The sequence below is a fragment of the Esox lucius genome, chromosome 3 (genome assembly GCF_011004845.1).
Source record: "Esox lucius isolate fEsoLuc1 chromosome 3, fEsoLuc1.pri, whole genome shotgun sequence".
In the NCBI taxonomy this organism is placed as follows: domain Eukaryota; kingdom Metazoa; phylum Chordata; class Actinopteri; order Esociformes; family Esocidae; genus Esox; species Esox lucius.
Window position 1 is genome coordinate 19,510,292 of NC_047571.1, and position 16,305 is coordinate 19,526,596.

Below are 16,305 nucleotides of genomic sequence, written 5' to 3' on the forward strand. Positions count from 1 at the left end.
CCCCTCTAACTCTACATACCTCTATCTCCCACCAACCCTTTTCTCTCTCCATCTCTCTCCATCCCTCCATCTCTCTCCATCTCTCATCCTTCCTTTGGAATTATTCTGCTGTAGTCACACCTGAGGTCTCGGGTCCCATGCTACTGTTTCCAGGTGTGACCCTTTTAGCAGCTGTGACACACACATTTCATCTATACTTGTGAGGACCAGAAAAGCTTTTCCTTTATTTTCCCCTAAAACTCTATAGTAAACCAATGAACACACTCACACAACAACACATGGACCAACACACAGACTTACACAAACACACACACACACACACATACACCACACATATTTTCTTTTTCTGCTCCTATAGTACACGTCCTTTTGGTTTTTGCTCAATAATTCAACACCATCTGTACTGTAGCATCCTATGAGAGATTTCCAATTGCTTTATCCCTCATTTTAATTCTCTTCTTAAGAGTAGGCTGCAGTGTTACCAAAAGCTCTCAATCTCTTTAAATCTTATCTCCAGATGAAACTGCCCCCGTATACTGTTGTGTGAGTGTGTAGTTGTGGTTTGACTGGTTCTATAGTCTTGTGTCGGTCTGCTGTGTTTTCTTTGTGTTTGGGTGCTTGGCATTTATATTGATGTCTAGCAGTATTAGTATGTGCCCAACGTGACAGCCTATCTTTGTTTATGTCTGTCTACCTGCCTGTCTGCCCACCTGCCTGTCTGCCTACCTGCCTGTTTGTCTGCCTGTCTGTCTGTCTCACTGTGTCTGTCTTCGTTTATGTCTGTCTCACTGCATATGTCGGGAATGATCAGTATCCTGTAGCTCCCTTCACCTCGGGCTAACTCTGTGTATTTCTGTATCTGTGTGTATGCATGGTGTGTACATGGCGTGTGTGTCTGTGTGTCTGTGTGCGCGCATGCATTTGTGCACTAGCTCATCTTTGGTGCCCCCTGCTCACCTGTCAGTCAGAAGCCTCTCAGCAGGGCTTTAGATATCTATAAAAGGAAGGTCACAGAGTCTCAAAGACAGAGATGAGCAAGGACTCTGCCTTATGATTACAGCACAGCACCCCTGCTCTCGCTTGGGGAGTCATCTGAGCACATGGCAGGGATGAAAAGAAGGGATGGACCAGGGGATAGCCAGGTGTACACACAGTACCCACACACGAACCTTCATCCGAGGGATGCCAACCTCAACGGTCCTGGGAGCTAGGATTGATAATAAGGCAAGAGTAAACTACTCTCCATGTACTGTGATGGAGTTGTTGGATTTCTACCACATGAAACATGGGGTTGTGGGAAAAAGAGATGGAGGTGGAGCGAGAGGGAGCAGATGGGTCAGCCATCTGGTGGATGGCGAAAAAAGCCAGGGAGATGAAAAGAAGAGGGAGGGAGCGCTGGAGAGAAGGAGATAAGGAAAAGATGCCTGGGAAATATCCATGCATACAAGTGCTAGTGAGTCGGTGCGAATGTGTGAGCGAGCGTGAGTGTGTGAGCGAGTGTGAGTCTGTGTTTGTATAGTCAAGAGGAGACTCAGGCGTGAGCATGCAGCCGAGTTCATACCGCACACTGTTGACGGCAATAACCAACATGTTACCGAATGCACGATGACCCAAGCCACACACGTGTCCACACCCACGCTCATCTGCAAAATGATTCAAATTATATGAGTTCAAACTAATAGTCTTGTTCAGAGGAAACAACATCTCAAAATGTTGGGTGTCATTAAATGGGGAATATGTCAGTCACTCTGATACAGTAAGTATCTCATATGTTGCTCCTTTAAATTTCTGGTCACATTTTCTTTGCAAGAAATGGGTACATCAAGCTTGTGACTCTACAAACATGTTTTGCTTTTGCAGTTTGTTTTGTTTATATTACAGATCTTTTTTGTTGAATAGAAATGAATGGAAAATCTTGTGTAATTTGCATCATTGTTATTTTAATTAGAATATAATTTTTCTGTACTCTTCTAGATTGATGTGGTTGCTTCCCTGATTGCAAAAAAAAATCTGAATTAATTGTCAGTGTTAATGATGAGAGCAAAAGTTACAGACGGTCAAAATTATAGCACAGAAAACTATTTTGTAATTGGTGATGTTTCAAGGTTTGATTTTCATTTATAAACATATAATTGAACTCTGTATTATATATGTTGAACTTTCTTTATCAAGGGTGCCAATCATTTTAACACCAAAGTAAGTCTCCACTTAAAACAGACACGGACAAACCACATATTCAAAAAACCTCCATGCACAGCAACAAGGACATTCATGTTAGTCATGTGTTTTATACTGTCTTTATCGAACAGAGACTTAGCCCAGGGCTTAGACAAGCTATGTTACTGACGAGCACAGCTAACTCACCGAGACACAAGGGGAATGAGGAAGAGGGAATCAGAAGAGACCTGCAAGTAAAATGGGAAATACAGGGGACAGGCAAAGAAAGAGAGTTGATGATGAAAGAGCAAAAGAGAGGGACAGACAGGGAAGAGATCTGGAAAATGGGAGAGTGACGGGGGGAGAAACCAAGATGAGGATGGATAAGCAGACAAAGTAACAGAACTAAGTAGTGGTAAACCTGAAATTTCAAAGAAATTATATTTTAAAGACCAGATGTCAGGAAAATAGATACCAATTTATTCACGGTGGCAGGAGCCTTGAATACCTCTTAAATTGCGGTTGTGATGTGAGACAGCATTAGTGTACTGATGCAACTGACAGGAAGAAGCAGCTCTGGGAGACAATTACAAATTGCTAAGATGGGACTCAAAAGGGAAAGGAATGTTGTAAATCTAGTTTCAAATCACTCCACTATAGATACACATTGACACCGATGTTGTTGCCTTTCTAAATGATCTTTGATATTGTTGCATTAGCCTGACGATAATATGTGGACAGCCGCGGCAGATTATAAAATTTAGATTCACTACACACACAGTGATAGAATTAGTTGTAATTCAGTTTCAGGTACAAATCAATATCCATGTGAATATAAATGCAGTGCCGCCAACCCAGTGCTCTCTGCATGTCGGTCCTGGTGGACACAACATATTGGCAAACAGAGCCACCAGCGTTTGTTGAAACTTTGTTATTTTCTCTGCTCGGATGATAATGGTGATTATCGTCATTACCGTTCTAGTAATAATCATTACGTTGGCTGTTGTTTTTGTCGTTAGCACTTTGTCATTCGCCCAGCACACATCTGCATCCCAAGTGACCTACATTGTGTGAATTTTCTTGTACTATCTATTTGTGTAAAGGATAATCTGCCTGTGTATATATTTATCCTTTTGTTGTTTGAGCCGTTCCACTGCTCTGGAGTAGCTGAGGGAAGTGCGCCAGAAACCTCACACTTTAAAGTCATGTAAGTCCTTGTCTCAAGTGAGGCACCACCGCGCGGGTCTGTTTTCTGAGAGACTTGGTACCGTCGGGCTGGTTGAATGGTTCGGGCCGTCCTTTGGTTCTGTGGAGACACAAGGCAGGTGGGTGCTCAGTATGGCTTAGCTGAGCTGTGCAGGAGGCGAGCAGCTCTCCCATCCTCCTGCCTCCATTCCTGTTCCCACTGACCATGCGGAAGCAGACGTCTGAGACATGAGGAAAAGGAGCTGTGACAGTGGGATGACTAAAATGCCGAAAAGGGAAGAACAAAACCTGTGTATGTATACACGCACATCGCACACTATCGCACAGACCGACGCCAACGCACGACACGATCATTCACTCACTGTCACATTTCCCCCCCATCCCCATCTCATACCCTGATCTCAAAATGCAGTCACATACGATCCCCCCGCCTTCTCTCTCTTTCCTCCCACAGCAACATGCACACAACACACACCAACACTTCTGCACACATTGCAATATTTGTCCTGCTGTCTGCCGTACTGTGAAAGGAACGTCATAACAGGACTGCAAATGGTAAATGTCATGAGGAGGTGAAGGCAGAGAAGCTGGTGGGAGCAAACATCCCGTCTTCCTCTCTGACAGCTGAGAGCAGACCGGCGCATCCCGCAGGTGGGAGAGAGGTCTGATTTCTTGTCTGTCTGATGGTCTCTCTCCGCGTCTGCAACGTATGCCCGCCTGTCTCCGCGTATTATGCATCATGTGTCTGTCCCTTGTAATACCTGTTGATATCTGTGTCTTGCTGCGTTTTCTCCCGCCTCCTGTACCATTACGTCCATACTATCACGAGAGACATGAGAGCCACACCCTCAATGTTGGAAAGATCCCCCCCCCCACCGCATCCTTCTCACTGGTGCTGTCCTTCAAACACAAGCACGCACACACAAGCGCTCTGGAAGGATTGAGATTAGCTAGAGGATAGATCCTTTGAAGGTGTTCAGCTTATAAAGATATGTGTGTCTACATATGCGTGTGTCTGTATGTATGTATGTGTGTGTCTGTATGTATGTGTGTGTGTGTGTAGATCCTAGGGGCATAGAAGTGACCTGGTCATTGCTGGGTAGGAAGAGGAGAAAGGAGAGGAGGGCGTTCAAAGACACGCATTCCCAGTCAAGGCCTGAGGGACTAACACGCAAAGCAACTGCACCCCCGCCTATAACGAGAGCAGAAGACACACACACACACTGTCTCCAGTGAATAAATCAGTCCTTTGCTCTATTGTCTGGATGGCCCTGTTCTGACTGTGTTTATTTAGAATGGCCCACACTACACATTGTGTTAAACCTCTTTTGGTTAAAGATCCTACTTTTAGTGTATAATAATACTGCAGTATTCGCTCCCTTTTCAGTCTCATGTCATATAACACGACAGTCATCCGAACAGACCCTAAGAGGGGTTTACTTCAAGAGTACACAGTAACTATATTTGCAATTCCTGCCGTGTCTGACTAACTTCCATTTTATTCCTTTACAAAAACTTTCAAGACGTCTAGCTAATTAACACATTTGCTTGAGTATTGTTAGATTCTGTCCATTTTTTGTCCATGAACAAAATTAATGCAACTGGAAGTCAGGAGAGAGCCATCATGTTAACCTTCCATAGTTCTTTCATTTTTCTTCAATAAATACAAGTTAACAGTCTTTTATGCCAATACACATAGTAGGCGGTCAGTGATTGTAGCCAACCATTACACATTTATCCTCCAATAAGAAAGGTTTATCCTACATGATACGCTTGTATGGTATGTTCCAACCTCCCCTATGGTCCATGGGTCTATTGATATAATCTATGACAGTCATATGGACAGTTCCTAGCAGGTGTGGACAGGCTGGGGGGGGGGGTCTATAAGTAATGGCCACCACATCTTGTCTATTGTCCATTGCTCAGCGTTAGTCAGCACATATGTGTTGTATTAACTTTCTCATGCCCATTTCCTATCAGTATATATACAGTAAGCTCAAGAAGTATTGGCATCCTTTATGAAGCTAAGCTAAAGGGAATGCAAAAAATAAACATCACAAACATCTGGTCATATTCTGGGCTCAGACATAATGGGGAGCTGTATGCTTTTATTTCAGTACAGTCATTTCTCAAACAATACATTTTATTGATTAGTATGATTTTCTCTGCAAAAGTATGATTTTCTCTGTAAAAAACTAGGTTGCACGCATGTAAAATCTCTTTCTCATTCATCACCATGGATAAAACCAAATAGCCAGCAGCTATAAGGAGACCCATGGTTGTTGACCTACCCAGATCAAGTAAAGAATCTAAAAAATACATAAACAGTTGAATCAAGGCAATATCCAAAATATCTGGAAGAGCTGCAAATTTGCCAAGAAGTGGATGCGTGTGCATGTTGCCCCATACATGGTGAGGGAGATGGTGAGGAGGATGGTGAGGGAGATAGTAAGAAAGATGGTGAGGAAGATGGTGAAGGAGGAATGAAGAATCCAAGGATCACAGTTTCAAAACTGCTCATTTTAGTGGAATTGTGGGATTATCAAGTATCAACTGTTAGACGTCACCTCCATATTAACAAACTCTTTGGAAGGGTTGCATGAAATAAGCCCTTACTCAGCCCAAACCACAAACAGATGATCGTTGATGCTTTGGGGATGTTATCCTACTAATGGTCCAGGGGCTTTTGTTGAGATCAATGGCATAATGCATTCCCCTAAGTACCAGGATTTTTTTTGCCCAAAATCTGGTTGCCTCAGTTTTTCAATGGCCTTCTCAGTTTTTGGACTTGAATGCAACTGAACACGTGTGTGAAAAGGGCATTCCAAAACCACAAACCTAAGACTATCCAAGATCCAAGATCCCTCCAAAAGTGTACGACAACCATGTCAGACTTTACAGGAAATGGTTTAGTGCTGTTGTACACTCCAGAAGATGTTTCCCAAAACACTGATTCTTTGGCTGCAAATAATTTTGAAACCTATGTTTTTCAGAAAAATATTATACTACTCATTGAAATGTTTAGTGTTTGAAAAATCATTATGTTGAAATGAAAGTATACAGTACAGGCCAAAAGTTTGGACACACCTTCTCATTCAATGCATTTCCTATATTTTCATGACTATTTATATAGATTCTCACTGAAGCCATCAACACTATAAATGAACACGTGGAATTATGTACTTAACAAAAAAGTGTGAAATAACTGAAAACATGTCTTATATTCTAGTTTCTTCAAAGTAGCCACCCTTTGCTCTGATTACTGCTTTGCACACTCTTGGCATTCTCTTGATGAGCTTCAAGAGATAGTCACCTGAAATGATTTTCCAACAGTCTTGAAGGAGTTCCCAGAGATGCTTAGCACTTGTTGGCCCTTTTGCCTTCACTCTGCAGTCCAGCTCACCCCAAACCATCTCGATTGGGTTCAGGTCTGGTGACTGTGGAGGCCAGGTCATCTGGCGCAGCACTCCATCACTCTCCTTCTTGGTCAAATAGCCCTTACTCAGCCTGGAGGTGTGTTTAAGGTCATTGTTCTGTTGAAAAATAAATGATGGTACAACTAAACGCAAACCAGATGGGAAGGAATGTCGCTGCAGGATGCTGTGGTAGCCATACTGGTTCAGTATGCCTTCAATTTTGAATAAATCCTCAACAGTGTCACCAGCAAAGCACCCCCACACCATCACACCTCCTCCTCCATGCTTCACGGTGGGAACCAGGCATGTAGAATCCATCCGTTCACCTTTTCTGCATCGCACAAAGACACAGCGGTTGGAACCAAAGATCTCAAATTTGGACTCATCAGACCAAAGCACAGATTTCCACTGGTCTAATGTCCATTCCTTGTGTTTCTTGGCCCAAACAAATCTCTTCTGCTTGTTGCCTCTCCTTAGCAGTGGTTTCCTAGCAGCTTCTTGACCATGAAGGCCTGATTCGCGCAGTCTCCTCTCAACAGTTATTCTAGAGATGTGTCTGCTGCTAGAACTCTGTGTGACATTCAGCTGGTCTCTAATCTGAGCTGCTGTTAACCTGTGATTTCTGAGGTTGGTGACTCGGATGAACTTATCCTCAGCAGCAGAGGTGACTCTTGGTCTTCCTTTCCTGGGGCGGTCCTCATGTGAACCAGTTTCGTTGTAGCGCTTGATGGTTTTTGTGACTGCACTTGGGGACACATTCAAAGTTTTCGCAATTTTCCCAACTGACTGACCTTAATTTGTTAAAGTAATGATGGCCCCGCGTTTCTCTTTACTTAGCTGATTGGTTCTTGCTATAATATTAATTCTAACAGTTGTCCATTAGGGCTGTCGGCTGTGTATCAACCTGACTTCTGCACAGCACAACTGATGGTCCCAACCCCATTAATAAGGGAAAAAATTCCACTAATTAACCCTGACAAGGCACACCTGTGAAGTGAAAACCATTTCAGGTGACTACCTCATGAAGCTCATTGAGAGAACACAAAGGGTTTGCAGCACTATCAAAAAAGCAAAGGGTGGCTACTTTGAGGAATCTAAAATATAAGAAATGTTTTCAGTTATTTCACACTTTTTTGTTAAGTACATAATTCCATATGTGTTCATTCATAGTTTCTCACCTTCAGTGAGAATCTACAATGTAAATAGTCATGAAAATAAAGAAAACGCATTGAATGAGAAGGTGTGTCCAAACTTTTGACCTGTACTGTATGTCTCCCTTATCTTTGAGCCAAAAATATAACTTGATTATTTGTGTTCACTGATGAAAGGGTGCTAATAATTCATGAGTTGACTGTAAAGGCCTACCTATTTTCCATCAGTAAGCATTACGTCTTCAGATGAGTCAAGAGCAATGGTAGGTATATATAGAAATCTTTATGACCCCACTGCTTCTGGATTTTTTTATGCATAACTGTAATATACGCCTCTTTCATAGTAAGTGGGTGTTTTACATCCTTACTGGCCAAATATTTTGTGAACTTAAGGTGCAAGTCCATCACTGAACTTTTTATAGAATTCCCCGGGACTCTATCCTATCCTATGGTCTTGATCATCTTTAGAGTTTTAATTTTCTTGAATTTCTCCGAGAGATTTATGCATTCACTCATGAGCACCGAACTTCACTCGTGAGCAGTGAACTTGACTTGCTGGTAGAGATCCTGATGCACGAGAATGACTATACATCTCAGAGAGAGCAGAGAGCTTGGCTAGCATGCAGAGTTCTAGTGTCGCTTGCATAAACTTAACAGAGCGTGCACAGACAGTGTTTTGCCATGATAATGAAAGGTGCTAATACTTCTTTAGTTGACTGTAAAGACCTACCATTGCTCTTGACTCATCTGAAGATGAAATGCTTACTGATGGACAAAAGGTTTTGACTGACTCAAATATTGCAGTTAACAGCCCCAAATACTGCCCTGTCCTCAAGTTGAAATGAAAGGAGCTCTGTGTGATCTGCAGATGAATTTAATCCAAGCAATCATGGCCAAAGTAAACATGAGTGTTGACAACCTGGAAAAGCTGGTGAAGGAGAACACGTCATGCACTGAATAGCTCAAGACATCTCTGAATTCTGCACAGATTAAAGGCATTAAGATCAGTTTTACCATCTGAGTTGCCGCTATAAATGACAAAGCTGTGAAATCAGTCTGCAGCACAGACAGAAAGCAAGACAACAACACATATGATATCTTTATGAAAAACATTATTCATTTTTGTCAGAAGCTTAAACCGATGAAACAAGCAGAAAGTGGAATTACTCAAAATTAAAAGCCTGTGGTTTCACAAGGGAAGATGTAAACAAGACCTGTCAGAAATGCATGAACTGTCTACAATCTGAGCATAAGCACCCCAGTATGTTGCACTTTGAATGTGAAAATAAAAAAACACTAACAGACCAAGGCAAAGGTTCCTATAGGATCCTCTTAAAAGTCACCATTGCCAAGTCAATGAGTTTCATACAGATACCCAATCTCTAAGTCTTCGGGATAGGATTGGCTGGCCTCAGGAACAACACCAACTGTCAACAAGGAATCCTGTCTGTGTGAGTCCTTACCACATTTTTATTGAAAGTTTGGAGGAACTGCTTGTCAACCAGTATAATCATGACTTGTAGAGCAGCATTGCAATGACAAGTGAGATTAGGTTACTGGAGGATTAACAATTCATGGAAATTGTGCACAGCTCTGCATAAAATTGAAGATAGGCGGCAACATCGCTTAAAGTTGCACATTTGCAAGATTGGTGTGAACGTATTCCTTACATAAGTTTGCAAGGAACCAAAAATTCTGTATAAAACTACAAAGGCTTTCTCTGGGATGTAACTGACAAATGATATGCTGCAGTTCCTAAACAGCAGTTGAAACAAGATTATAGCAAAGTGTTGAACATACCACATGACAGGGTTTACCAAGCACAAATGAAACCATATGTATTGTGTTTGGTTGAGCTTAGTCATTTGTGATGTTTCTTTGAACCAAAACCTTCTCCAAGGACACAATTTGATCAACACTGATTGTTTTACTACTTTTCTGCTAGGGGAAAGTAGGGGAAAGTGGCAAAGAAAGATCTTGACTTAATTAATTCTGTTGGTCCAAAGTACTTAGTGCTGAGAAAGACGTTGATGTTTCAACATCAAGTGTTAAGATATAGCCTTGTGCAATGATCTCAAAGAGTGCTCCAAGGCAGAATTTCATCTGTCCAAACGAATAAGAAATGTTCAGTTTGCCCATGCTCTGATCCATACACAGGAGAAGCCAAGTAAAGTCAAAACACTATCTGGAGAACATCTTCCTAATAAAATGCTTGGATGGAGCTTTGAACTAGACATTTCAGCTTCAGCATTGCTGTTGATAATTGATCTACAAGACATGGCATTCTATCAGTCGTCAGTTCCCTGTTTGGTCTTCTACATTTCCTGTCACCAGTTATGATTATCGCCATGCAAATTCACCAGGATCGTGTGAAATCTAGTGTGTATAGGAAGCAGTGGCTCCAGAGGTGATTACTTAGCATTGGCAAAGATCGCATTTACATACCTTCTGCAATTTAATTTAGAGTAAGGCTGTTGATAAAAAAGGGTGTTGATAAGAAAAAGTGCTGCATCGAAACATCTTGACTACTTCTCTCAGTGGTATGACCTTGAAAGTGTAATGTCATTATTGTTAAAGGTGAAAGAAGTGCTTCACAGCGCTGTCTAGAAAGAAAAATGGCATTGAGTGGATCAGGCAACCACAGAAAGCACCAAGGTAAGTTGGAGGATCACATGTTTTAGTACAAAGCAATGCTGAACACCCAGTGTTCAATGTCTCCCAGTGTATGACATGGCACAGACAGAGGAAGCTGTCACATGCTTAGTCTAACAATGGAATTTTAGTTAAGAAATTGCTGCATTGAAACAGATACAGTTTAAAAAACTAGCCCCATTTACAGACTGGAGCCAGTCTTGTCGAATAGTGTTCTAAGGGTAGGTGGAAAGCTTAGCATGTCTGCCATCCCTGAAGAAACAAAACAGCCAGTACTGGCACATTGTCACTTTTAATGTACATGACTCCTTCTATGTTGATCATGGTGACTTCCCCTTCATGCACAGTGAACGTTCCAGTATTCAGTGCCTCTCAAAAGGACATATCTGCATTTTATGTTACAAAATGTAATCAAAATGAATTTAATTAGGAGTTTTTGCCATTGATCAACACAAAAACTGTGACAAAAAAGAATAAAGAGACAAAAAATAATAAAATCTGGAAACCTTTCTAAATTAATTACAAATATAAAACAGAAAATAATTGATTGCCTAAATTCACCCCCCTTGCTACAGTAGGACACATCTGAATAACCTGTGGTGCAACCAGAGGTTAAATTGGAGTTTTGGAAGTGGAGGAAACTTAGTTTCTACTGTCCACTTGTATAAAATGTTATACTGCTGGCCAGTGAAAGTACAGGAACTCAGCTCCCCTTAGGTCTGATTTCGACCATATCTGCAGGAGCTTAATTCCTGATGGCTCCTGCCCAATTTAAACCCTGAGTGCCAGCAATTGTCTCTTAAAGTTACGTTATCTGTGCCCAGGTGTTTCACATGATTCCATGTAAAATACATCTGTCTCTGGGAGGCCTCACACTTGGTTAGTAAAATTCCTAACAAAAACTACATATTGAAGAGGAAGAAACATTCTAAGAAAATCTGGAATACGGTTCTTCAAAAGCACCAATCGGAAAGCATATATCCCATGAAGCACATGAAAGTCCATTATTAAGAAATTATGAGAATATGGCACAACTGGACAACTGGGAATCTGTCTAGAACAGGTGTCGTAAGAAACGGAGTATGTTGCTGAGCAGGGCACTAGTAAAGGAGGCCTCCAAGAGGTCTACAGCAACTCTAAAGGAGTTACAGTCTTCCATGGCTGAGACAATAACCCAGGTGATTCACAAAAGTGGCCTTCATAGGAGAGTTGCAAGAAGAAAACAACTCACTGAGTTGAAGGCATGTGGGAGACCAAGCTGAAGTCATGTGGGAGATGAAGTTGAAGGCATGTGGGAGACCAAGCTGAAGTCATGTGGGAGACCAAGTTGAAGGCATGTGGGAGACCAAGTTGACCAAGTGGAGTAGCTTATCCACCAACGCTCTCAGCCATAAACCCAAGGATTTTGCTAATATCTTCTGATCCGTGTTGAGAAGAGAAATCTTTATGACCCCACTGCTTCTGGATTTTTTTCATGCATAACTGTAATATACGCCTCTTTCATAGTAAGTGGGTGTTTTACATCCTAACTGGCCAAATATTTTGTGCACTTAAGGTGCAAGTCCATCACTGAACTTTTTATAGAATTCCCCGGGACTCTATCCTATCCTACGGTCTTGATCTTCTTTAGAGTTTTAATTTTCTTGAATTTCTCAGAGAGATTTATGCATTCACTCATGAGCACCGAACTTCAATCATGAGCAGTGAACTTGACTTGCGGGTAGAGATCCTGATGCACGAGAAAGACTGTACATCTCAGAGAGAGCAGAGGCTAGCATGCAGAGTTCTAGTGTTGCTTGCATAAACTGAACTGAGCATGCACAGACAGTGTTTTGTGCAGAAATTGGACTTGAGAGCTTGCTGACTTTGAGCAAGCTGAAAACCCCAATTGGGAGCCCTTCTACTGTTTAGTGCTAGGGTAGGGGTTATTGTATGGTGGTGTTTGTCAAAAGAAAGAGTATGGCCAAGAGATTATTCTAGAAGTGGACTTGTAGTTTAAAGGTTATTGGTTTGAATTGTGTGCCATAATGAAGCTGATTTGATGACAACTAGAAGAGAATTGCATTTTTTTACATGTATGGAGAAAAACATACAGTAGCTATACCTGCTTAGCTTTAACTAGTAGACTTCTAGATAAAATGGAGCTGCAGATGAGATAGAAAAGTTATACAGTGATTTATAAATTATTAATATACTGATTTCTGTCATGCATCTACCCTAATGTGGTCGCCATCTATTAGAATTAAAGTACTTTTATTAAACTGTAATCAATTGATACAAATACTAATGCAAGAAATTACATATTTTATTTCACAATCCGTCATATGTCTAGTCAATCAAATAAAATGTATCGCCAAATAACACAAAACGCATGACCAAACGTTTAACTGTATACATTGTTCGAATTGGGAAGCGTGGCTAGCGAGTGGCTCTTTAGGCGACGCGTGCCAGGCGTGGGAGACAAAGAAAAAGTTCAGCTTTACCCAACTTTATGCGAATCACACGCGCCAATTGCTGGGAACTGACAAATCACATGATTCTATCTAGTTTATGATGCCACCACGCCACCCGCACGCCCACAACCACGCCAACAAACCAGCCATTCTGGACGATGTGAGCGTTGATATCAGAATTTTCGTGACCGATGTGTAAGGGCCGTTTAACAAATGTTCTGTCACAGCGAAAACAGGACATTCGGGAACCCCAGTCCTTTGTGGTACATGCGAAATACATTCTGGGATAAATGCTAGTCCCAGCTAGCTGTTGCCACATGGGTTCAAATACGCAGATCATTCAGCAAAAAGAAAATTAACCGCTTGACTAATTTCCAGTCCAATGAAGCATAACAAATCCAAGACAAAATATAATGATTACACAAATACTATACTGATTAATAAAAATAAACTTTGATTTACAATCCAAACACCAAGAGATTGTATTAATATTTCAAATGCTTTGACGCGTTAAAAAGGTTATCACAGAACAGCGGTGTTACACTTAACAGTGTTAAAGCAGGTATGCGGCAATATTACACATTTTACCATTGTGTGTAAATATGTGGCAGTTGTATAACTAATTTCATGGAATTCTACTAATTGTGTAATTGGCTGCAGAGATGAATGTGCAGTTCTACAGCTAATTTCCTGAAAGTCTACACATTATAACGGTGATATTTTGGCCATTTGGAAGCACATTTTCAGCAATAACACACCATGGCATATCATCTGAGTGAGAGGGTCTAACAAAAGAATTGTTACGAGACGGACAGAGAAGGGGAGAGCGGGAGTGTATAGCCTCCTACGTGAAAGATTTAAAGGCAGTCGTGTTATTATTGGAGAGAGAGAGAGAGATAGAGAGAGACGCGTTTGCCCAGTTCACATTTGACTCGGTTCTTGTCACGAGAGACTGACAGATACAACGAGAGGCAAGAAACTTCACACAATCCTTCATAGATCGAGCTCTGAAGGTAAATTTATCTCTAAAATCACCAAAAGAGAATCAGACATGCCCTGCGGTGTGGTGGGGGAATGTTTTACGCGGGATGTATCAGTATCCAATAAATAGGAAATTGATTGTTTTATGCTTTCTGTATAACCTATCAAATGGCGTTCTTTCTTTGCCACTCAGAATGCATTATATTAGAGATTATAAACGAAATGCAAACACAACACATGTAATAATCATGTATCGATTTGTTTGAAAATCGTGTAGCCTATTCAAGATGAGTCGCGTCGTGGTTTTATTGTGACCCTTGATCGTGCGTAATTGCTGGGCTGATAACGGCAGGTTGTATTACATTTTACGTTGACATCTCAAAAAGTGTATTACATAGTTTACTCTATATGCGATGTAACGCAACAATAGCCATGTCTACAACGTATCTTGAACAGACTTCACAAACACAGTCATGCAATTTGGCCATGAGCTAGGCTACGAGTGTAGGCAGATTTCAGACTTGAAGTAGATTAGATCGATGTGTTTTTTATCTTCACCTAAAAACAACTCCGTGAAGTGAACAAGGGTGCTCCTTTGAGGTCACTTGAAAGATGGACCTTTGAGCCCAGTCATGTCAAATGGTGTATTGCACTTCTGTCTGCCACTGTTTAAATATTCACGGGGTAGCGGCGGACAAAGATTATGACAAGAACAACGGAGTGTGCAAAGCCAATATTTTACCTGACGCATGAGCAATGTCTATGAGCATAAGCGCGTCCCTAGCGAAGATGATCTGCTCACTAAGGTTGACAAGTCTGGCTTAAATGTATTATTTCTTACTGGCAAAACATCGGTTTATAACAACTGTTTGGCTTAATAATGTAGGGTTGTTTTGGGTAAAAAGCCCCTAATGACATGTAGCTAGCGTGTTCACAGACACAGGTAGTGGCGAGTGGTCTATCAGCAGTGGTATGCCTGCTTGCGTGCCTGAATGTGCCTGCGATCTGTAAGAAACATTTTCTGAGATTTATGATTGCCCTGCAACATTAGCATAAACCTATGATTATTTGTCCGTGCTTGAAGGTGAATGTGTTTTACGATTGTAGTTTGTTCAAGTGGGCTTCCTATTAGCTCACTGCGCTTTGGTTTTGTAAAGCAGTCCCTGCTTAAATATAAGAATGTAGCTGGCATACCCGTCTCTATAAGAACATTTTGCATAAGTTCCATTTATATTTAAATCAAAACCTGCTGTTATACCCACAGACATATTTAGACACGCACTTGTTCACTTGTGTGTTACTGTGATGTACAAATAATTGAATCACTATACCTTTGTGTGTGTTTTTGTGCATCCATTATCTCTTCAATTGGCTCTTCGCACCCGTTTATTTTACCTGTGCCTCAGTGTGCGTAAGATGGAACGGAGCTACATTAGGCTGTTTTAAAACGTGTTTCCGATTTCATATAGATGAAGCATTTAGATGTAGATGATCGTCAATGACTATGCATGTGTGGATTTGTTTTGTTTACGTATGTTTCTGTGTTTGGCCCTGTGCACAGTTTCCCTGTGCTTACACATTCTGTTTCGACCAGACTTTGCGCTGGCCATGAAAGGTCTTGTGAAAATACGTCAAGGGAGATTAAACGTCGGACAAATGCTGTCCGCTAATTTATTTAAAGCATTGAACAATAATCGGTGTAAGCATTAAGCTTGTAATTGTTTATACCACAGAGCTCTTGTATTTAGCCCGTGTGAGACAGAATAGTGTAGAGAGAGATGTAGAGAAACAGAGGAAGAGAGGTAGAGAAACAGAGGAAGAGAGGTAGAGAAACTGAGGTAGAGAGGTAGAGAAACTGAGGTAGAGAGGTAGAGAAACAGAGGTAGAAGTGGAAAGAACTGAGCTGAAGGGCAGCTGTGTGTATAGACAGGACACGTTGACTTAGTGACTTATGTTAGCTATAAAGCTGCTAGGAGAGGGGAGCCTGAAAGAAAAGTGATTCTGTTGTGACAGGGAGGACTCACCACCTCCCATTACCGGACATTACTGTTTATTACAACAGGCAGTGAATGGATGGAAGGACAGAGATGGAAGGACACCAAGAGTGAAATAGAAGGGCCAAGGTCTTAAAAGAGAAGATGAGAGTATGGGAAAGAAAGCTAGGGTCTGAGAGAGGTGATGTTTTGGACGCCCAGCCAAGTCGGAAATCTCCCTGGGTTTTATTCCTGAGCATTGCTCTTATGTAACTACATTATAAACCTTATCTCAAGTGTAGCTAAAGTGTTTTGC

General features: G+C 41.4%; 1 protein-coding gene across 2 annotated transcripts in view; it reads left to right on the plus strand.

The window, feature by feature from the left end:
* Positions 1-13,939: 13,939 nt before the first annotated feature.
* Positions 13,940-16,305, plus strand: part of LOC105021421 — a 113,670-nt gene continuing 111,304 nt past the window's right edge. For both annotated transcript variants that reach the window (XM_013139555.4, XM_020041440.3), the window contains exon 1: positions 13,940-14,048. The gene's annotated coding sequence lies outside the window, so the exon portion shown is untranslated. The remainder of the gene's footprint in view (positions 14,049-16,305) is intronic.